This window comes from Thalassophryne amazonica, chromosome 8 (assembly GCF_902500255.1).
Source record: "Thalassophryne amazonica chromosome 8, fThaAma1.1, whole genome shotgun sequence".
NCBI lineage: Eukaryota > Metazoa > Chordata > Actinopteri > Batrachoidiformes > Batrachoididae > Thalassophryne > Thalassophryne amazonica.
Window position 1 is genome coordinate 12,929,309 of NC_047110.1, and position 24,984 is coordinate 12,954,292.

The 24,984-nt window shown below is 44.9% G+C and overlaps 1 protein-coding gene across 3 annotated transcripts in view; it reads left to right on the forward strand.

The window, feature by feature from the left end:
• The first annotated feature begins 6,036 nt into the window (after nucleotides 1-6,036).
• Nucleotides 6,037-24,984, forward strand: part of snx20 (sorting nexin 20) — a 46,963-nt gene continuing 28,015 nt past the window's right edge. For 2 of the 3 annotated variants that reach the window (XM_034175747.1, XM_034175749.1), the window contains exon 1: nucleotides 6,037-6,208. The gene's annotated coding sequence lies outside the window, so the exon portion shown is untranslated. Of the gene's footprint in view, nucleotides 6,209-12,150; nucleotides 12,155-24,984 lie in introns of all 3 variants that reach the window. The other variant, XM_034175748.1, reaches the window with a different exon arrangement.

Consider the following 24,984-nt stretch of genomic DNA (forward strand, 5'->3'; position numbering starts at 1 on the left):
TGACATCATAAATAGGTGGCTGGCACAGTTTTGTCAACAGCAAGGCTTTAGCTTTATTGATAACTGGCCTTTGTTCTGGGGCCGCCGTGGCCTGCTGATGCCGGACGGCCTCCACACCTTACTGGGAAAGGCACCACCATCTTGTCCGCGAACACAGATAGAGCTCTACAGGGAGGGTAACATTAGGAATCTACAGCAGGCCACGGAGCAAGTGATTAGAGACCCTGCAAGGCTTATCACAAATGTGGGTGTGGAATCCATTAACTTAGCGGGGAAATTAGTGCAGAAAATTCACTATGGTGATAGTGCAGTTTATCTGCCAGGGAGGGAAATTCAACAAGTTGAGACTGTGGCCTGCTCCCATAGACGTGTCCATAAAAATCATAGAGGGATATGCTTTACAAACTTAATACCCATTACTATATTGGATCATGTTGAAATTGAGGATGGCCCAGTGGTTGTTCCAGTAATAGCAAAGATTTCGCGTCTGCTACCTACAACGCGCGTGGAATGTCTCAAACCTAAACCTACTTCTAGGCATCATATATATATGCCACTCTGGAACCACCCCTAAACCCAAACAGTTCAACTGTCAACCCCACTGAGGTCCTTAGTCCTTAGGTCTCATTAACATAAGATCACTGTCCTCAAAATCATTGTTGATTAATGATTTAATTATTGATCATCACTTAGATATGATTGGGTTATGTGAAACCTGGCTTAAATCTACAGCTGTCCTCCCCTTAAATGAAGCCTGCCCACCAGCATATACATTTAGTCACATCCCTCGTGATGCGAAGCAAGGCGGGGGTGTTGCTCTTATTTATAAATCTAGGTTTAGCTTATTAGCTGTTGGGGGTCACAAATATAACTCGTTTGAGCATCTGATTCTCCGCTCTGCTCAGGATATTACGCATTGCCAAGGTCAGAAGAATAAAAATCAGCCGTATTACTTTGTCACTGTATATAGGCCTCCTGGCCTATATTCTGAATTCTTAGATGAATTTGGTGCGTTCATCCCTAAAGCCGTGGTCACAACCCGCCGTACTTGCACGTGCGTGCAGTCTACTTGCAAAAACGTGGGCTAAATTTGGAGATCCGTACGTCGTAAGTACTGCCTCAGTACGAATTTAGGAGCACGCAGACACACGCAGACACGCCGTAGAGGTTTTAGTGCATGCAGAACTTTCGCTGCGGTCAGGCTGCGGATTCACCAGCAGTACAGATGACGCACGTTGTGAGTACTGCCTCAGTACAGATTCAAAGCAGCACATTGTCATTCAATTACTATTGAATTAACCAAATCCGTACGTAGGCAGTACGGATTACGGCACTCACCACATACTATGGAGGCCGACAGACATGCATGCACGACGCAGCTTCTCACTTGAACTTGGACTTTATTTCCAAACTTCAGCAACACAGACACTCCACAGCTTCGGTCTGATAACTAGCTGTAACTTTTCAAGGAAAGTAAACACTCGTACAGCTGACCGCTGCAGGCTCCGGTCCCGCTCATAAAAAAGAAAAGCCGACCCCCCCCCCCCCCCCCACACACACACACACTGCTTTATTGTCAATTCTCTTTATCGTTACACTCCTAGAAACGTGCGTTGAACGTACTCCCTCCCTCCTCTTGCTACTGCCTCCATACGTTTTCACAAAAATGTAGTGGCCGTGGCATCAGCAGAAAATGTACAGCGAAAAAAAAATGCACGGTGGGTTGTGACAGGCGCTTAACTTGTCAACTAGAGCAGATAACATTCTGATCATTGGTGACTTTAACGTTCATATAAATAAGCCTTCTGATCCCCTCTGCAAATCATTTATGGAAATTGTGGATGCATTAGGATTTCGGCAATGCATTCGGGATTCAACGCACATTAGTGGAAATACCCTGGATCTGGTTCCCGCACGTGGTATTGCAGTCACGAATATTGACATCATGCCTCTTACATCAGTGGTCTCTGATCACTCACTTATTAAGTTTACAGTTTCACTGCCGTGTTTAGTGGAACAACCTTATTTATCACTGCAGCGATGCATCAACTCCTCAACTAAGACTGAACTAGAAGCTATACTGCCTGATGTCTTAGCCTCACTTTTGACAAATACCCAGTCAGTAGACAGACTTGTGGATAGTTTAAACTCAGAGCTCAAAACGACACTCGACATGATTGCACCACCAGTGTTGAAACCGTGCTCCCCCAAATCGCAGTCACCTTGGTTCAATGATTACCTGCGTGACCTCAAGCATAAAGCAAGAGGTCTAGAACGGAAATGGCATAGTTCAAAATTAGAAGTATTCCACCTTGCGTGGCGTGATGCTATCTTAGACTATAAGCATGCATTATTGGCATAACTCAGAGTTCTTGTTTGACACGGTGGCAACACTTTTGCATGGACAACCACCTGTAGTTCGCTCTCCTTTTACAGCACAAGATTTCCTAGATACTTTGGAGAGAAAATAGATGACATTAGGTTGAACATATCCCAGCATGCCTAACCCAGCCACTACACCCTGCTATTGAGGTGGGCGCCACTACTGAGGTATTACCTAGATTCACAGAATTTGATAGTATCTCTCTAGACATGCTGACAAAACTTGTATTGTCAACAAAAAGCATAACCTGTTTATTTGATCCTATACCAACAAAACTGTTTAAGGACCTGTGGCCCACTCTTGGGCCGACTGTGCTGGAAATGATTAATCTTTAACTTCTGGATCTGTTCCTAAATGTTTCAGATCTGCAGTGATTAAACCATTACTTAAGAAACCTAATCTTGACCCTAGTGTTGAAAAACTATCGGCCGATATCAAATCTATCATTTTGCTCTAAAATTCTGGAAAAGTGGTGTCACGGCAGCTCATAGACTATCTTACTGAAAATAATCTCTTTGAGCCACTGCAGTCTGCTTTTAGAAAATATCATTCCACAGAGACAGTTCTCACTAAAGTGGAGAATGATCTTCTGCTTACATTGGATTTGGACACCACTACACTTCTGCTGCTGTTAGATCTCAGTGCTGCATTTGATACAGTGGATCATCATATTCTACTTGATAGGCTGGAAAATCATTTTGGGATTACTGGGAGTACCCTTGCATGGCTGATGTCATACTTGACCAGTCGTTCTCACTGTGTTTTGTACAGTAACACTACCTCTAACCTTAGTGACATGAAATTTGGTGTTCCGCAGGGGTCTGTCTTAGGCCCCCTGCTTTTCTCCCTTTATATAGCACCCCTTGTTATGGTTTGGACGCGGATTGAGGAGCGATCCAGCGTCTGACTGAACCCAGCGTCAAATAAACAGAAGCAGTTCCAAAAGAAACAAGTTTTATTTTTTTTTCCCCTAGTGCTGTACATGAAATACTAAACAAAACTGGTGAGGTGAAGAGGCGGCGCGCTTTCTCAGCATCTCAATAGATCAGAGCCCGAACGTTTTGGACTCAGGAATTCCGCCGACACCCCCCCAGGTGGCTTTTCCCAGGACTGTACTCTCTGATGTGTGCTGACCGCGTTTGCCTCTCACCCTCGTCCTCCTTCACAGGCGCAATGTCAGAATCTGGAGCGGCCCTCAGCGTCCCCAAACAATCGTCACATGGTCGTATTCTCCGGCAATTCAGCCCTGATCACTGCTGGCTTAAATGCAGCGTTTCATTTCTTCATTGGCACCAGCTGAGAGTCCTTAGATCTGCACGTGAATGCCACAGGTGTCGTAGATCGTCCTGATAGAGAGCCGCACGTGAGTGCAACAGGTGCAGCAGATGACCGTAACAGAGGTGAGAGACTCTTCTGCAGCACACTCTCCCCAGAGATCAGCCCCAAACCACCTGGGAGGAAAATAAACACAAAAACAGCAAAACAATGCCCAGCCAAACCCCCCAACACACAACACCCCTTGGGCACATATTGCAGTGTTTTGGGATTACCTTTCACTGCTATGCAGATGATACTCAGTTATATATGCCGATAACTGCTGGTAATCTCATTCACATAAAATCCTTAGAAGATTACCTTGCAGCAGTGAGAAGTTGGATGTCTAGAAACATCCTACTTTTAAACTCTGATAAGACTGAAATGATGGTTCTTGGTCCAGTGAGACATCGGCATCAATTTGACCAGTTAACATTCAGCCTAGGCTCATGTGTCATACATCACACTGACAAAGTGAGGAACCTTGGAGTAATTTTTGATCCTTCGTTGTCCTTTGGCCTCCATATTAGAAATATTACTAGGACTGCTTTCTTCCACCTGCGAAATATAGCGAAGAGTCGTCCCATCCTGTCTAATATTAGAAATATTACTAGGACTGCTTTCTTCCACCTGCGAAATATAGCGAAGATTCATCCCATCCTGTCTATGGCTGATGCTGAGACCCTGATCAATCAATCAATCAATCAATTTTATTTATATAGCGCCAAATCACAACAAACAGTTGCCCCAAGGCGCTTTATATTGTAAGGCAAGGCCATACAATAATTACGTAAAAACCCCAACGGTCAAAACGACCCCCTGTGAGCAAGCACTTGGCACTGATCCATGCATTCATCTCTTCTAGATTGGACTACTGATGATGTGAATGACTCATTACCATGAACAAAAGACTGAAACTGCTATGACCTGAGTACCCCATTGTAAACAGGGTACAAAGCGTGTCTCAGACCCCCTCCCCGGTTAAGGCTGGGTTTCAACTGTTTCACATACAATGCCTCCTTCACCCCTCTCTCAAACCATTTCTTTTCTCTCGCTAAGATTTTAACTTCCTTGTCCTCAAACGTGTGGTTAGTGTCTTTAAGGTGGAGATGAACTGCAGACTGAGGTCTACTGGCGCCCTCTCTGCGGTGCTGGTATAGTCTTTTGTGTAACGGCTGCTTAGTCTCACCTATGTAGTGTTTGTTAGTTTTCCTGACATCTGATAGAATACACTACATTGCTCTGTTTGTAACTAGGGATCCTGTCTTAGGGTGAACTAATTTCTGTCTCAAGGTGGTTAACAGGTTTTAAAGTAAACTGGGATTTTGTGCTGTCTGAAGATCCTCTGTAGTTTTTCCCCTACTCCTGCTAAATAAGGGAGAGACACTCCTCTTCTTCTTGTCTCTGTCTGTCTGATTTGAAGCGAAACATCCTCGTGTCAAGCAACCCAGTCCAGCCGAAGATTCAAGCTTCTCTACTTTTTTAGGTTTAGTTTTTTTTGTCTCTGCAGCCTGTTCTATCCCCAGCATCTGGCTTGTTATTGAAATAATAAAGAAGGCATGCTTTGGGATGAGCAGCACGGTGGTTTAGTGGTTAGCACTGTTGCCTCACAGCAAGAAGGTCATGGGTTCGATTCCTGCCTGTGGCCTTTCTGTGTGGAGTTTGCATGTTCTCCCCGTGTTTGCGTAGGTTCTCTCCGGGTGCTCCAGCTTCCTCCCACATCCAAGGACATGCATGTTAGGTGACTTTGAAAACTTTAAATTGTCCGTAGCTGTACGTGTGTGTGTCTGCGCGGTTGTGACTGTGTTTGTTTGTCTGTACGTGGCCCTGTGACAGACAGGCGTTATGTTTTAAAAATTACTGTGAAAGAAAAGACATGGGTACATGGCTCTTGTGCCTTCATTGGCACAAGAGCTCTGAATGAACACTAAACCGTGCTGCAGGTTACCTGGGTTAACTTCCAAAAAACAATTTTTCAGAAACACTGTTTCTCACAAAAGAAGCAGTCGTTAACTCTGAGTACAGTACTCAGATGCTTCCTTAAAGTTCTTGCATAATCAGGTTGTAAAAAGAAACGTCTTGTCAGAAATGACACGCTGTCGTCTATGCAAGACCTTTCCAACAGCCCCACCCAGAGGAGAAACGGGGAACAGCACTGAATGATGACGTCACTGTGGCCAGAAGGTGTGAATATTATACAGAAATAAATAAATAAGTCTTTTAAAGTCATTTAGTATCTAATGTAAATGTAGAGGCAGCATTCTGAAGGCAGCAGTTTGTCAGCCTACCTTAAGAATTTTTTTGTTTGTGATGTGTTTTTCTGAGACTGTACAGGAAACCTGCCCACTGATTGTTTGTTTCACTTCTCCTTTCAGCCTGTTTGTCTTCCTCTTGCAGTTGCACTGAGCAGCTTGTCACCGCTCACCTCTTGACACAATAATTACTCTTTTTATGACAAGCTGTGGAATTTTGCAGCTTTTAGCAGCTTTTGACACAGCTGCAGGAGGCGAGGTAAGTGACACAAACTGAGGAAAGAAACATTATTTCACAAGGATTGGAAGAAAACTTGACTTGAAGACTTACTCTGGAAAGGAGAGAGCGTTGCAGTTAAGTCCATATACACGGCGGGTAAAATAAGTGTTTATCACATCGCCATTTTTCTCAGTAAATATATTTCTAAAGGTGCTGCTGACATGAAGTGTTCACCAGATGTTGGTAATAACCCAAGTAGTCTATAGATGCAAAGAAACCAAAACAATTAAGTACAGAAAATTAAGTGATGTGTAATAAAACGGAATGACACAGAGAAAAAGTATTGAACACGCTGACTGAAATGTATTTAATAGTTCATACAAAAGTCTTTGTTGGTAATGAAGCTACAAAAAGCCTCCTATAGGAAGAAACTAGTCTCATGTGTTTCTCAGGTGTGATTTTGTACCATTCTTCCACACAAACGGTCTTCAAATCTTGAAGGTTCTGTGGACCTCTTCTATGATGTCCATTTTTGTGACCTCTGAGTGCTTCATCCCGATATCATTGGTGCCGACGTTCTATTTTCTGTTGGATTCAGGTCAGATGATAGTCTGGGCTGTTCTGGCAGCTTTAGTTTCATTCTCTGAAACCTGGTGTGTGCAGGGCCATTTCTCCCATTATTTCACAGGCTTATGTAAATGTGCAGCAAACTTTAAATGAGCTTCAACATGCTTTTTCTTCAGCAATGGAATCTTGTTTGGTGAGCATCCACACAGGCCATGGTGGTTGAGTGCATTAATTATTGTTTTCTTTGAAACAATAGTTCATTTGACATGTGGTCCTTGGCTCTTGGACAACTCTTTTGATAATTCTTTTCAGTCCTAAATCTTGTGAGAAGCACCTGATTGTGGCTGGTTTATGGTGAAATGATGTTCTTTCCACTTTCAGATTATGGATCCACATTAGTCACTGGAAGATTCAGAACTTTATAAATCCTGCTGTCACCAGTGCCATCAGTGTGTTTTGCAACAATAAGGTTGCAAAGTGCTCTCTTAAGATCACAACAGTACATGAGATGTTTCTTGTGTGACACCTTAGTAATGAGAGTTTTTTATAGGCCATCAGTTGGGACTGAACCAGCTAATACTAATTTGCACTTATTACTGATAGATTTCAGTTTGTGTCTTGGATTTCTGTGTCTTTTTGCACCACCCTTTCTTCAAGTGTTCTATATTTTTTCCCTGTGTCACTTCCCATTATTACACATAATGTCATTTTTGGCGCTGACCTCTGACCTAGCCCTACCATTATTTAATGCTTCGATCTTAAATATGATCAATCTATCTTTATTAGTTGGCTATGTACCACAGGCTTTTAAGGTGGCAGTAATTAAACCATTACTTAAAAAGCCATCACTTGACCCAGCTATCTTAGCTAATTATAGGCCAATCTCCAGCCTTCCTTTTCTCTCAAAACTTCTTGAAAGGGTAGTTGTAAAACAGCTAACTGATCATCTGCAGAGGAATGGTCTATTTGAAGAGTTTCAGTCAGATTTTAGAATTCATCATAGTACAGAAACAGCATTAGTGAAGGTTACAAATGATCTTCTTATGGCCTCAGACAGTGGACTCACCTGACCTCTAGTAATACTGTGAGAAATCTTGGAGTCATTTTTGATCAGGATATGTCATTCAATGCTCATATTAAACAAATATGTAGGACTGCTTTTTTGCATTTACGCAGTATCTCTAAAATTAGAAAGGTCTTGTCTCAGAGTGATGCTGAAAAACTAATTCATGCATTTATTTCCTCTAGGCTGGACTATTGTAATTCATTATTATCAGGTTGTCCTAAAGTTCCCTGAAAGCCTTCAGTTAATTCAAAATGCTGCAGCTAGAGTACTAACGGGGACTAGAAGGAGAGAGCATATTTCACCCATATTGGCCTCTCTTCATTGGCTTCCTGTTAATTCTAGAATAGAATTTAAAATTCTTCTTCTTACTTATAAGGTTTGAATAATCAGGTCCCATCTTATCTTAGGGACCCTCATAGTACCATATCACCCCAATAGAGCGCTTCGCTCTCAGACTGCAGGCTTACTTGTAGTTCCTAGGGTTTGTAAGAGTAGAATGGGAGGCAGAGCCTTCAGCTTTCAGGTCCTCTCCTGTGGAACCAGCTCCCAATTCAGATCAGGGAGACAGACACCCTCTCTACTTTTAAGATTAGGCTTAAAACTTTCCTTTTTGCTAAAGCTTATAGTTAGGGCTGGATCAGGTGACCCTGAACCATCCCTTAGTTATGCTGCTATAGACTTAGACTGCTGGGGGGTTCCCATGATGCACTGAGTGTTTCTTTCTCTTTTTGCTCTGTATGCACCACTCTGCATTTAATCATTAGTGATTGATCTCTGCTCCCCTCCACAGCATGTCTTTTTCCTGGTTCTCTCCCTCAGCTCCAACCAGTCCCAGCAGAAGACTGCCCCTCCCTGAGCCTGGTTCTGCTGGAGGTTTCTTCCTGTTAAAAGGGAGTTTTTCCTTCCCACTGTCGTCGCCAAGTGCTTGCTCACAGGGGTCGTTTTGACCGTTGGGGTTTTTACGTAATTATTGTATGGCCTTGCCTTACAATATAAAGCGCCTTGGGGCAACTGTTTGTTGTGATTTGGCGCTATATAAATAAAATTGATTGATTGATTGATTGACCTACTCCAAAAAAATTATTGGTTGAGCTAATAGGATGAATAAGTGGAATAGTTTTGACTGTGTTGGATGTTTGGTCTACAAAGAAAAGGTCTTCAAACTAGGTTGATGGCCATTGGATTCTATTTAATTTAATTTATTCAATTTAATTAATTTAATAGATAGATTGCTCATAACCAAATCCATGGTATGGCGCATAACAAAACAAATTCATACTTTGACAAAGGAAACACTAGAAATCAAATTCAGTACAAATCCAGAACCCCAAATAGGCACCAAGTTTACAAATAATTTTCCTGTTTTCAGACTGAAAGAGTAACACGAACTTGTGTTTAGACGGACACTCTCTATAAAAAACAGGGATATATTTTTCTCTTAGTCTCTTGACCTCATGATGTGTACAAACAAACAAAACATGGAATTCATCTCCCACAGAACCGCTATTACAAAGGTTACAAGTTCTCAGTGATCTGTCCAGGCCTTTGTATCTGCCAGTGACCTTGGGGATCCTGGTGTTATTAGTTCTCAGGTTGCAAATGGCCTGCCTGTATTTGAGGTTTTCACACAATAGATACTTTTCTAGTTTGAATTCTTTTTTTTAGTTCAACGTAAACGTCACACAATGTCATTTCCCGTAATTGGCTTTTCCATTTTTGTACATACTGGTCTTTTAAAATCTGTTCCACAGTTAACTTAAGCCACTGAACACTACTGAAAGACTGTAAGGACCACACGTAGGACAGACCACATTCATCCAGGGTGTTCTTGACCTCCTGCAGCCACGGGGACATGAAAACACCCTCACAGAACTGTTGATACAAATATTGATACATATGTTGTACTAGTTTGTTGTCATTATTTACTATCAATCTCCCCAATACCCAGTGATTCTTTTTTTTACAGCTATGTGGATGGGGAATCTGCTGAGCTCACCATAAACCAAGTTGTTACATGTAGATACTCTAACTTTCAAAATATATTTAAGAAATCGAATGTGCATTTTTTCTAAAATATCAAATTTTCCATAACCCCAAACTTCACATGCATATAACATAACTGGCATTACTAACTTGTCAAATAAATCAAGGGTGACATCTAGTGGCAATTTGAGGTTTCTACATTTCGTGAGCAAAGTAAACATTGCGCTTGAAGCAGAATCATGCAACTCTTTAATGGCCAACTTAAATGATTCATTGTAATTTAAAATCAGTCCCAGGTATTTAAAACAAGGTACAATTTCCAAATTATTTCCAATACACATAAAGCTAAGATTTTTATTATTAATTTTTCTGTTGCCAAATACTGTTATTTTTGTTTTATTGCTATTCATTTTTAACCTCCACTTGTTACAATACTCACACATGTGATCAATAGCTTTTTGTAACCCTGTTTTTGAAGTAGCCATAACAATAGTGTCGTCAGCATAAATCAGGACCAATAACTTTAAATAGGTATCCAACGTGGGGCTGTCAAAATCTACTGTCTGGCAACCGTTCTGGATTAAATAAGATTCTAAATCATTAATAAATAATGCGAAAAGTAACAGAGACAAATTTTCTCCTTGTCTCACTCCTACTTGACTCACAAAAAATCAGATTTACAACCATTAACATAAATGCATGACTTGATATTATTATACATGCTTTTTACGACCTCATTGAATTTTCCACTAATTTTTTTCTCTAACTAATTTATACCATAATGCATCGTGCCACACTGTATCAAAAGCCTTACTGTAATCTATAAAAGCACAGTACAGCCTCTTTCTCTTACAGCAAAACAAATCAATGACTTGTTTCAGTAAGAAAATATCAACAGTGGAGTAACCTTTTCTAAACCCTGCCTGGTTTTTCTTCAAGACAGAAGTGTTTTCACAAAAATTATACAGTCGATCATTAAGCACATTTGTAAATAGTTTTCCAAGACAACTCAACAATGTAATTCCTCTATAATTATTACAGTTGTTTTCATCCCCCTTCTTTTTATATATAGAAACAATTAGGTCCAAAAGCCAATTTTCAGGAACAATACCCGTTTGCAAAATCATATTAAACAAAGTAACATAAATAGACACAAATTTATCCATTGTACTTTTTATATATTCATTGATTACTCTATCTATTCCAGCTGCCTTTCCTGTCTTCAGTTTTTGTATTGCCTTTTTAATTTCATCCTCAGTAAAATCTTTATTTAATATACTATTGTCAACTGTATCACAATCGATATCAGTCTCTATAAAATCATTTACTGATTCAATTTGATCAGATGACTCTTTAAAGTATTCAAACAAGGCTTCAATTGGAATGGGGCTGTTGGGAAAGTGTAGGTACACGGACCCACAACAGGGGGCGCAAATGAACGGACAATGGAGGAGGTCAAATAACAACACTTTACTGTTGTGAATGGGCACAACAAATACAACAGATTACAACAATAGACAAAAGCCAAATCACAAAAGGTGTCGTGTGGGCAGGCTCGAAGATAGGAGACGTCTGTCCAAAGCAGAACTGGAACCACACGATTTCCTCCGCCACCAGACCCCGGGAATACTGGAGCCGCCAAGTCCCGAACTCCCAGGTGGCCACTGCCTCCGCGTGTCGGATCTGGTACTGCTGGCGAGGAACAAAAAACAATTAAATGTGGGCGCGTTTGCACCCAGCAATCCGCACGGCAGGAAAACTACCTCCACCTCTCGTTGGAAAAGGAGTCGCACAAAAGTCACAAAAGATCACTGTCAAACAGTCAGCTGAGTACGTTACCTTCCAGGTAGAACGATATCTCGGCAAAGAGGTGGAGACGTCGTCCTGCTGATGTACCCCTGCCGATCAGATGATTGGTAACAGCTGTTGCAGGTGATGCGTGACAGCTGTCACCCTGGCTGCTCCTGTGAGGCGGCTGCGCCCTCTGGTGCCTGGAGCCCGCACTCCAGACAGGGCGCCCTCTGGTGGTGGGCCAGCAGTACCTCCTCTTCTGGCGGCCCACACAACAGGACCCCCCCCCTCAACGGGCGCCTCCCGGGTGGCGGCGGTAGAAATCGGCCAGGAGGGCCGGGTCCAGGATGAAGCTCCTCTTCACCCAGGAGCGTTCTTCGGGACCGTACCCCTCCCAGTCCACCAAATACTGGAAGCCCCGGCCCATCCTACGGACATCCAAGAGCCGGCGTACCGTCCAAGCCGGCTCGCCATCGATGATCCGGGCAGGAGGCGGCACCGGACCCGGAGTACAGAGGGGTGAGGTGTGATGTGGTTTGATTCGGGACACATGAAACACAGGATGGATCCGCAGTGAGGTCAGAAGCTGAAGCCTCACTGCGGCTGGACTGATGACCTTACGGATTTTGAAAGGGCCGATGTAACGGTCCTGTAACTTGGGGGAGTCCACTTTGAGGGGAATGTCCTTTGTGGATAACCACACCTCCTGCCCTGGCCGATACGCAGGGGCCGGGGTCCGCCGACGGTCTGCATGGGCTTTTGCCCTCGTCCGGGCCTTTAGCAAAGCAGAACGGGCGGCACGCCACACCCGACGGCACTTCCGTAGGTGGGCCTGGACCGAGGGCACACCGACCTCTCCCTCAACCACCGGAAACAACGGGGGCTGATACCCCAGACACACCTCAAAAGGGGAGAGGCCGGTGGCTGAAGACACCTGGCTGTTATGGGCATACTCGATCCAGGCCAAATGGGTACTCCAGGCCGCCGGGTGCGCGGCAGTCACGCAGCGCAAGGCCTGTTCCACCTCCTGGTTTACCCGTTCTGCTTGCCCGTTGGTCTGAGGGTGGTACCCGGACGAGAGACTCACCGCGGCCCCCAGTTCCCGGCAGAAGCTCCTCCAGACTTGCGAGGAGAACTGGGGACCGCGATCGGAGACGATGTCTGTTGGAATCCCATGCAGCCAGACGACGTGGTGGACCAGGAGGTCCGCTGTCTCCTGGGCTGTTGGGAGCTTCGGGAGGGCCACGAAGTGGGCCGCCTTGGAGAATCGGTCCACTATCGTGAGGATGGTGGTGTTACCCTGGGACGGCGGGAGGCCCGTGACAAAATCCAGGCCGATGTGGGACCAGGGGCGTTGAGGCACAGGCAGCGGCTGGAGTAGTCCTGATGCCCTGCGATGGTCAGCCTTGCCCCTGGCGCAGGTGGTGCAGGCCTGGATATAATCCCGGACGTCGGCCTCTAGGGACGCCCACCAGAAGCGCTGCCAGACAACTGCCACGGTTCTTCGCACCCCTGGATGACAGGAGAGCTTGGAGCTGTGACAGAAGTCCAGGACTGCAGCCCTAGCTTCTGGTGGGACGTATAGTTTGTTCTTCGGCCCAGTTCCAGGGTCCGGGCTTCGTGCCAGGGCCTCCCGGACAGTTCTCTCTACGTCCCAGGTGAGGGTGGCCACGATAGTGGACTCCGGGATGATGGGTTCCGGTGGATCCGACAACTCCGCTTTGACTTCATCTTCATGTACCCGGGACAAGGCATCCGATCTCTGGTTTTTGGTCCCGGGACGGTAGGTGATCCGGAAGTCAAAATGGCCGAAGAACAGTGACCAGCGGGCTTGCCTGGGGTTCAGCCGCTTGGCGGTCCTGATATACTCCAGGTTCCGGTGGTCAGTGAAAACCGTGAATGGCACGGACGTTCCCTCCAACAGATGTCTCCACTCTTCAAGAGCCTCTTTCACCGCAAGGAGTTCTCGATTGCCGACGTCATAGTTCCGTTCAGCCGGGGTCAACCTGCGGGAAAAATAGGCGCACGGGTGAAGGACCTTATCGGCCTTCCCGCTCTGGGAAAGCACAGCTCCTATCCCTGAGTCCGAGGCGTCCACTTCAACCACTAACTGGCGACTAGGATCGGGCTGCGCCAGAACGGGTGCAGACGAGAAGCGTCGTTTCAACTCCTTGAACGCGGCATCGCAACGATCCGACCAGGTGAAGGGGACTTTTGGTGAGGTCAGGGCTGTCAGGGGGCTAACTACCTGACTGTAGCCCTTAATGAACCTCCTGTAGAAATTTGCAAAGCCGAGGAACTGTTGCAGCTTCCTACGGCTAGTGGGTTGGGGCCAGTCTCTCACCACCGCAACCTTGGCCGGATCAGGAGCGACGGAGTTGGGGGAGATGATAAACCTCAGGAAGGACAAAGAAGTGCGGTGAAACTCGCACTTGTCGCCCTTCACAAACAGCCGGTTCTCCAACAACCGCTGCAGGACCTGACGTACATGCCGGACATGAGTCTCAGGATCCGGAGAAAAGATGAGTATATCGTCTAGATATACGAAGACGAATCGGTGCAGGAAATCCCGCAAGACATCATTAACCAATGCTTGGAACGTCGCGGGGGCGTTTGTGAGGCCGAACGGCATGACCAGGTACTCAAAGTGACCTAAGGGGGTGTTAAATGCCGTCTTCCACTCGTCTCCCTTCCGGATCCGAACCAGGTGATACGCATTTCTAAGATCTAGCTTCGTGAATATTTGGGCTCCATGCAGGGACGTGAACACTGAATCCAACAAGGGCAACGGGTATCGATTACGAACCGTGATTTCGTTCAGTCCCCTATAATCAATGCATGGATGAAGTCCGCCGTCTTTTTTACCCACAAAAAAGAAACCTGCACCCATCGGGGAGGTGGAATTCTGGATCAACCCGGCGGCTAAAGAGTCCCGGATGTAGGTCTCCATTGATTCACGCTCAGGTCGTGAGAGGTTGTACAGCCTGCTGGACGGAAACTCAACGCCTGGAACCAAATCAATGGCACAATCGTACGGACGGTGGGGGGGAAGGGTGAGCGCCAGATCCTTACTGAACACATCCACAAGGTCATGGTACTCCACCGGCACCGTCCCCAGATTGGGCGGGACTCTGACCTCCTCCTTAGCCTGGGAACCGGGAGGAACCGAGGAACCTAAACATTCCCGATGGCAGGTCTCGCTCCACTGAACCACTACCCCGGACGGCCAATCGATCCGGGGATTGTGTTTTAACATCCAGGGGAACCCTAGAATCACGCGGGAGGTGGCAGGAGTCACAAAAAACTCGATCTCCTCCCGGTGATTTCCTGACACCACCAGAGTTACTGGTGGTGTCTTATGTGTGATTAGAGGGAGTAGGGAGCCATCTAGTGCCCGCACCTGCACAGGCGAGGTAAGCGCCACCAGAGGGAGCCCTACCTCCCTGGCCCATCTGCTGTCTAACAGATTCCCTTCAGAGCCCGTGTCCACCAGTGCTGGGGCCTTCAGGGTTAAATCCTCATAAAGGATTGTCACTGGGAGTCGTGTGGCAATATGGGTGTGTCCTACGTGAATGTTTTGGCCCACCCCTAACCCAGTGTCTAGGGGCGGGCGTTGGTGTTTTAACCGCTCGGGGCAGTCCCTTACTTGATGCTCTATTGAGCCACAAACAAAGCACGCTCCGCGGGCCAGCCTCCTCTGTCTATCTGGTGCCCTAAATGTGGCCCTGCTCGTGTCCATAGCTTCGTCAACAGGGGGAGCTGTCACCACACGGAGCGTAGAGGCCGTGGAGCGTGGGGAGGGCGGAACTCGGTCGGAACCGGAAGGGAGAGGGACGGCGCGTGCCCGGCCACGCCCTTCGTCTCGTTCCCGACGGCGTTCTTCTAACCGATTGTCTAATCGTATAACGAGATCAATAAGCCCGTCTAAATCCCGCGGTTCGTCCTTGGCCACCAGGAGCTCCTTCAGGACCAACGACAGTCCGTTTACGAAGGTGGAGTGGAGGGCAGTGTTATTCCAGCCGGACCTCGCAGCCGCGATGCGGAAGTCGACTGCATAAGCAGCTGCGCTCCGGCTCCCCTGTCTCATTGACAGCAGCACGGCTGAAGCGGTCTCTCCTCTATTTGGGTGATCGAACACTGTTCTGAACTCCCTCACAAACCCATCATATGTCAGAAGGAGCCGTGAATTTTGCTCCCAGAGCGCTGTAGCCCAAGCGCGTGCCTTGCCGCGAAGCAGATTAATCACATAAGCTATCTTACTAGCATCAGTCGCGTACATGACGGGACGTTGTGCGAAGACGAGCGAACACTGCATAAGAAAGTCCGCGCATGTCTCCACACAACCCCCGTATGGCTCTGGAGGGCTTATGTATGCTTCAGGGGAAGGTGGGAGGGGTCATTGAACGACCTGTGGAACGTCACTGTTGCGCACAGGATCGACAGGAGGGGGAGCCGCAGCAGCGCCCTGAGGGCGCACCTCCACCTGCGCGGCGAGAGCCTCCACCCTGCGGTTAAGGAGGACGTTCTGCTCGGTCATCAGATCCAGCCGAGCCGTAAAAGCGGTGAGGATTCGCTGCAACTCACCGACCATTCCTCCTGCAGACGCCTGTGCGCCCTGCTCTTCCATTGGCCGTTCAACAGCCGGTTGACGCCCCTCGGGGTCCATGACGTTGGCCGAGATATCCTGTTGGGAAAGTGTAGGTACACGGACCCACAACAGGGGGCGCAAATGAACGGACAATGGAGGAGGTCAAATAACAACACTTTACTGTTGTGAATGGGCACAACAAATACAACAGATTACAACAATAGACAAAAGCCAAATCACAAAAGGTGTCGTGTGGGCAGGCTCGAAGATAGGAGACGTCTGTCCAAAGCAGAACCGGAACCACACGATTTCCTCCGCCACCAGACCCCGGGAATACTGGAGCCGCCAAGTCCCGAACTCCCAGGTGGCCACTGCCTCCGCGTGTCGGATCTGGTACTGCTGGCGAGGAACAAAAAACAATTAAATGTGGGCGCGTTTGCACCCAGCAATCCGCACGGCAGGAAAACTACCTCCACCTCTCGTTGGAAAAGGAGTCGCACAAAAGTCACAAAAGATCACTGTCAAACAGTCAGCTGAGTACGTTACCTTCCAGGTAGAACGATATCTCGGCAAAGAGGTGGAGACGTCGTCCTGCTGATGTACCCCTGCCGATCAGATGATTGGTAACAGCTGTTGCAGGTGATGCGTGACAGCTGTCACCCTGGCTGCTCCTGTGAGGCGGCTGCGCCCTCTGGTGCCTGGAGCCCGCACTCCAGACAGGGCGCCCACTGGTGGTGGGCCAGCAGTACCTCCTCTTCTGGCGGCCCACACAACAGGGGCATTGTTTCCTATTTTTATCCCCTTGGTTAAGTTTCTTCCAAAAAGACTAGGGTTTTTGGATTTAAGAAACACAAGGTCATTGTTAAATTGCCTTGAATAACTACTTCGAGCTTTATTTAAAATTTGTTTACATTTATGTTTTAGAAATTGTAAGCTCTGCAAGGTGTTGTGCTTGAGATGTGCTCTTTTAGCTCTTCGATATTGTTGTCTTATTTGCTTACACTCTCTGTTAAACCATTTTGCCTTTACCTTGTTAGTATATTTCTTTTTTGACTTCACTTTTAGTTTAAATGTTTGTTTTGCACTATTAATCATTATTTCACATATACTTGTTACTATTTCATTCACAGACATATATTTCATATTATGTGACAAATCATTGACTCTGTGTAAATCTATATTTTCTATAAATTCACTACATCTTTCATTTTTCCATTTCCCAATTATTCCATCTTGTTCTTCATTTAAAACTATAACATTTGACTGGTTGTTGTCAGGCCTACCCAAAATATTTACATTGAGTATAATTTCTACAACACAATGCTTATCTGAAAGCAAAGGGTCAAATTCATGCACATAAAAATGCTTAACTTTACTAAGAAGAAGTGGTGATACAATCAATCAATCACACTATTTTCAACTGTTGTTACCTTTCCAATCAAGTCAAATCCACATGTACCATTGAATATACAAAGGGAGAGATTTTTACACATTTCCAATAGTGCTTTTCCGTAATCACCATGATCCTTATGCATGTCTTTTGACTTTCTATGTGTTGGAATGTTAAGCATTTCTAACTGACTTAGAACTGTCAAGTTGTCTTCATCTTCAATTTCATCTACATAAACAATCAATCAATCAATCAATTTTTTTATATAGCGCCAAATCACAACAAACAGTTGCCCCAAGGCGCTTTATATTGTAAGGCAAGGCCATACAATAATTATGTAAAACCCCAACGGTCAAAACGACCCCCTGTGAGCAAGCACTTGGCTACAGTGGGAAGGAAAAACTCCCTTTTAACAGGAAGAAACCTCCAGCAGAACCAGGCTCAGGGAGGGGCAGTCTTCTGCTGGGACTGGTTGGGGCTGAGGGAGAGAACCAGGAAAAAGACATGCTGTGGAGGGGAGCAGAGATCGATCACTAATGATTAAATGCAGAGTGGTGCATACAGAGCAAAAAGAGAAAGAAACAGTGCATCGTGGGAACCCCCCAGCAGTCTACGTCTATAGCAGCATAACTAAGGGCTGGATCAGGTGACCCTGAACCATCCCTAACTATAAGCTTTAGCAAAAAGGAAGTTTTAAGCCTAATCTTAAAAGTAGAGAGGGTGTCTGTCTCCCTGATCTGAATTGGGAGCTGGTTCCACAGGAGAGGAGCCTGAAAGCTGAAGGCTCTGCCTCCCATTCTACTCTTACAAACCCTAGGAACTACAAGTAAGCCTGCAGTCTGAGAGCGAAGCGCTCTATTGGGGTGATATGGTACTACGAGGTCCCTAAGATAAGATGGGACCTGATTATTCAAAACCTTATAAGTAAGAAGAAGAATTTTAAATTCTATACTAGAATTAACAGGAAGCCAATGAAGAGAGGCCAATATGGGTGAGATATGCTCTCTCCTTCTAGTCCCTGTCAGTACTCTAGCTGCAGCATTTTGAATTAACTGAAGGCTTTTTAGGGAACTTTTAGGACAACCTGATAATAATGAATTACAATAGTCCAGCCTAGAGGAAATAAATGCATGAATTAGTTTTTCAGCATCACTCTGAGACAAGACCTTTCTGATTTTAGAGATATTGCGTAAATGCAAAAAAGCAGTCCTACATATTTGTTTAATATGCGCTTTGAATGACATATCCTGATCAAAAATGACTCCAAGATTTCTCACAGTATTACTAGAGGTCAGGGTAATGCCATCCAGAGTAAGGATCTGGTTAGACACCATGTTTCTAAGATTTGTGGGGCCAAGTACAATAACTTCAGTTTTATCTGAGTTAAAAGCAGGAAATTAGAGGTCATCCATGTCTTTATGTCTGTAAGACAATCCTGCAGTTTAGCTAATTGGTGTGTGTCCTCTGGCTTCATGGATAGATAAAGCTGGGTATCATCTGCGTAACAATGAAAATTTAAGCAATACCGTCTAATAATACTGCCTAAGGGAAGCATGTATAAAGTGAATAAAATTGGTCCTAGCACAGAACCTTGTGGAACTCCATAATTAACTTTAGTCTGTGAAGAAGATTCCCCATTTACATGAACAAATTGTAATCTATTAGACAAATATGATTCAAACCACCGCAGCGCAGTGCCTTTAATACCTATGGCATGCTCTAATCTCTGTAATAAAATTTTATGGTCAACAGTATCAAAAGCAGCACTGAGGTCTAACAGAACAAGCACAGAGATGAGTCCACTGTCCGAGGCCATAAGAAGATCATTTGTAACCTTCACTAATGCTGTTTCTGTACTATGATGAATTCTAAAACCTGACTGAAACTCTTCAAATAGACCATTCCTCTGCAGATGATCAGTTAGCTGTTTTACAACTACACTTTCAAGAATTTTTGAGAGAAAAGGAAGGTTGGAGATTGGCCTATAATTAGCTAAGATAGCTGGGTCAAGTGATGGCTTTTTAAGTAATGGTTTAATTACTGCCACCTTAAAAGCCTGTGGTACATAGCCAACTAACAAAGATAGACTGATCATATTTAAGATCGAAGCATTAAATAATGGTAGGGCTTCCTTGAGCAGCCTGGTAGGAATGGGTCTAATAAACATGTTGATGGTTTGGATGAAGTAACTAATGAAAATATCTCAGACAGAACAATCGGAGAGAAAGAGTCTAACCAAATACCGGCATCACTGAAAGCAGCCAAAGATAACGATACGTCTTTGGGATGGTTATGAGTAATTTTTTCTCTAATAGTTAAAATTTTGTTAGCAAAGAAAGTCATGAAGTCATTACTAGTTAAAGTTAATGGAATACTCAGCTCAGTAGAGCTCTGACTCTTTGTCAGCCTGGCTACAGTGCTGAAAAGAAACCTGGGGTTCTTATTTTCTTCAATTAGTGATGAGTAGAAAGATGTCCTAACTTTACGGAGGGCTTTTTTATAGAGCAACAGACTCTTTTTCCAGGCTAAGTGAAGATCTTCTAAATTAGTGAGACGCCATTTCCTCTCCAACTTACGGGTTATCTGCTTTAAGCTACGAGTTTGTGAGTTATACCACGGAGTCAGACACTTCTGATTTAAAGCTCTCTTTTTCAGAGGAGCTAGAGCATCCAAAGTTGTCTTCAATGAGGATGTAAAACTATTGACGAGATACTCTATCTCCCTTACAGAGTTTAGGTAGCTACTCTGCACTGTGTTGGTATATGGCATTAGAGAACATAAAGAAGGAATCATATCCTTAAACCTAGTTACAGCGCTTTCTGAAAGACTTCTAGTGTAATGAAACTTATTCCCCACTGCTGGGTAGTCCATCAGAGTAAATGTAAATGTTATTAAGAAATGATCAGACAGAAGGGAGTTTTCAGGGAATACTGTTAAGTCTTCTATTTCCATACCATAAGTCAGAACAAGATCTAAGATATGATTAAAGTGGTGGGTGGACTCATTTACTTTTTGAGCAAAGCCAATAGAGTCTAATAATAGATTAAATGCAGTGTTGAGGCTGTCATTCTCAGCATCTGTGTGGATGTTAAAATCGCCCACTATAATTATCTTATCTGAGCTAAGCACTAAGTCAGACAAAAGGTCTGAAAATTCACAGAGAAACTCACAGTAACGACCTGGTGGACGATAGATAATAACAAATAAAACTGGTTTTTAGGACTTCCAATTTGGATGGACAAGACTAAGAGACAAGCTTTCAAATGAATTAAAGCTCTGTCTGGGTTTTTGATTCATTAATAAGCTGGAATGGAAGATTGCTGCTAATCCTCCGCCCCGGCCCATGCTACGAGCATTCTGACAGTTAGTGTGACTCGGGGGTGTTGACTCATTTAAACTAACATATTCATCCTGCTGTAACCAGGTTTCTGTAAGGCAGAATAAATCAATATGTTGATCAATTATTATATCATTTACCAACAGGGACTTAGAAGAGAGAGACCTAATGTTTAATAGACCACATTTAACTGTTTTAGTCTGTGGTGCAGTTGAAGGTGCTATATTATTTTTTCTTTTTGAATTTTTATGCTTAAATAGATTTTTGCTGGTTATTGGTGGTCTGGGAGCAGGCACCGTCTCTACGGGGATGGGGTAATGAGGGGATGGCAGGGGGAGAGAAGCTGCAGAGAGGTGTGTAAGACTACAACTCTGCTTCCTGGTCCCAACCCTGGATAGTCACGGTTTGGAGGATTTAAGAAAATTGGCCAGATTTCTAGAAATGAGAGCTGCTCCATCCAAAGTGGGATGGATGCCGTCTCTCCTAACAAGACCAGGTTTTCCCCAGAAGCTTTGCCAATTATCTATGAAGCCCACCTCATTTTTTGGACACCACTCAGACAGCCAGCAATTCAAGGAGAACATGCGGCTAAACATGTCACTCCCGGTTCGATTGGGGAGGGGCCCAGAGAAAACTACAGAGTCCGACATTGTTTTTGCAAAGTTACACACCGATTTAATGTTAATTTTAGTGACCTCCGATTGGCGTAACCGGGTGTCATTACTGCCGACGTGAATTACAATCTTACCAAATTTACGCTTAGCCTTAGCCAGCAGTTTAAAATTTCCTTCAATGTCGCCTGCTCTGGCCCCCGGAAGACAATTGACTATGGTTGCTGGTGTCGCTAACTTCACATTTCTCAAAACAGAGTCGCCAATAACCAGAGTTTGATCCTCGGTGGGTGTGTCGTCTAGTGGGGAAAAACGGTTAGAAATGTGAACGGTTGGCGGTGTACACGGGGCTTCTGTTTAGGGCTACGCTTCCTCCTCACAGTCACCCAGTCAGCCTGCTTTCCCGGCTGCTCGGGATCTGCCAGGGGGGAACTAACGGCGGCTAAGCTACCTTGGTCCGCACCGACTACAGGGGCCTGGCTAGCTGTAGAATTTTCCACGGTGCGGAGCCGAGTCTCCAATTCGCCCAGCCTGGCCTCCAAAGCTACGAATAAGCTACACTTATTACAAGTACCGTTACTGCTAAAGGAGGCCGAGGAATAACTAAACATTTCACACCCAGAGCAGAGAAGTGCGGGAGAGACAGGAGAAGCCGCCATGCTAAATCGGCTAAGAGCTAGTAGCTACGCTAACCTAGCGGATTCCTAAAAACACGCAAAGTGAATAATGTGTAAATAATTTAGAGGTGATTCAGCAGAAGGAGTACTTTAGTTAAGGCACGTAAAGATTACACTGGGAAACAAATCGTAATCTAGATAACTAGATCAATCTAACTGCGCAGATTAAACAGCTAACAGATACAGAAAAACACCGCTGTGCTCCGGAACAGGAAGTGATACAATACCGCAGTGAGAGCCAACCACCAGTAGAGGCAAGCAAGAGGAAGCAACAAAGATCACAATTTTCTTGAGTATGTGCATTCAAATGCCCACATATCATAACATAACTGTTTTCCAAGTCATTGTTAAGGATGACCTGAGCAAGCTCATAAAAAAGTCCTATACTGGAATATTTGGTATTATACGGGGGAATATACACTGCCAAAATTATCAGATCTTTATCGTAATTAAGCACTTTCTCATTTACTTTTACTCCAACACATATTTCATTTTGTACATTACTTATAGTACATTTTTGTACGATATTATTACTGACAGCCATTATTATTCCTCCAGAGCGCCAATTCGTCATCTTATGTCTATTACTAGCAAATATATGATAACCAATATTGTCAAATTTGGCACTCAGTTCAGGTAGGTCAATATTGTCAGTTTTGGTCTCTGTTAGGCACAAAACATCATATTTTCGACACATTTCAACAAAGTCAGGCAAATCGATCTTACTACATAATCCACAAACATTTAGAGTACAAATCCTGAGCCCTGGCTGGCCAAAAAGAGGCTCATCAACAGGGTGCTCGTGCTCCGGCTGAATCCTATATATCTGTTGTATGGCTGGGGGGGGCCTGGCTGCCTTTTTGTTTCTGTCTTTTGGTTTTCCTTCCAGGTGGCTTGCATTTGGGACTGAGTGGCTGTGTTGCTGAGGTTATCAGGACCTCACCCTGATCACCTGCGGCTCGTCAGGACTCACAGCTGTGGTGCATCTATATGGATTGGAACATGGTGGCATTTAAGACTGGAGTATACAGTGTGTATTTGCCAGAGACTCGACCTTGTGACCAGACGGGTGAGATCGTCGTCTCGGGAGCCATCTCATCATCAGTGGATGCAGAGAACGTCCAGGGTTTGATGCACGGTCTGTGAAAGAGGAGGGGGTGAGGTCTCACGCTCGTCAGCACACTTCCTGAGGTACGTTAGATTTTGTGACTAACGTTTATACAGTCAGTAAATGTGGTGTCCCTCACACCTTATTATATTGAGCTGTACGTTAGTCATGTATCGGCTTCCACTGCAGTGGAGTTTTGTGAACTGGATGTTCCATGCCTGCAGGTTGGGAAGCTGATTAGTAATTAAGCCAGGAAGTGTTTGCTGTTTATGTACACCTTTGAGTGGTCTCTCTGTGTGTAGAGTGTGGACTCACATAATGGTTCCTTCTTTCACAGACTCGGTTTGTTGCGGCCACCTGGGGGGTGTCGGCGGGGTCCTTGGGTCCGAACGGCTTCTGGCTCCGGACCGTTAGCGCTGCTGGGAGCGCACCGTATCACCACCACGCCAGACCGCACACTCTTTTGTTGTTTTGTATCACATCACTGTTATGTATTAAATTCAGTTACCCTTTGTACCGTGCTCTGCTTATTTCATACTGGGTCCTTCAAACGCTGGTCGGTTCTCCGAGCTGCGTCCGACACATAACAATATCAATACCGAACATTTTATAGTCCAGCTGATCATATCCAATGAGGAACAAGTCATCAGGGTTATTAATAGTCACATATCGGCTCTCATACTTGCAAATAACTTTACCTTCCCTGATGAAAGTATGAGGGGTTTTTTCCATCGCAAACTTGAAAAGTTTATATCTTAAGTTAGTGAGATGCTCGCTGATATAAAGTCTTTTTAGAACCACTACTCTTCAGTGCCGACTTGTTTCTCATCAAGTCAGCCTTTTTCCTCCTGCTCACAAACCGCACGATCACTGGCCTGATCTTCCCTGGTTTCTTTGCACCCCCCAGTCTGTGCGCTGTGGAGATGTCCTGACCAGTGATGCTTTCTCTGCAACTGCAGCCAGAAGACACACCTTCTCCATGAGACGCTCTTCAGACTCTTCATTAACCTCTTCTTCAATCCCACTGATGCGCACATTTTCCAGGCAACTATATTGTTCCAGCCAGTCTTCCTTGTAGCGACTTTCCAAAATGCACTTGTTAAGGCGATTACAGTCCACTGATGACAGCAACTGCTTCTGCACAGCTTTCACAATTGCAGGGACTGCCGCTTTAATGGTTATCAGCACAATCCTGGTAAGATCCTCAGTTCCAAAATCTTTCATAATTGCATCTGTTTCAGCCTCAATCACTGCAACTATATCCGTGCGTAATTCTTCTTCTTGGCTCCTACCTCGTGCGTTTCGTAATACTGCTGCGTTCTCGACACTTATTGCAAATCGATTCACCAGAAACACAACAGGCTGCCTGTCCTTCGGTCTGGGTTGCTGAACCATTTCACGTGCTCCACCGTGACTGTCGCCACTGCCATGCTATGACGTGACATATGTTAGTTACCATGTAACATGATAAGTAAGCATGACAAATGGTGCAAAGGATTCCTTTTAAAAACTCTATTAACTAAACCAATAATTTTCATCACTTTTACCAAAATTGGAGCAACTTTAACTTTTGACCCCTGTGCAAACTGAAATTGAACTTTGTCACTATTTTTGTCATTTTTACCCCATAACTCCATAACATTCAGTCACCTCAGCCCCAACCAGTCCCAGCAGAAGACTGCCCCTACCTGAGCCTA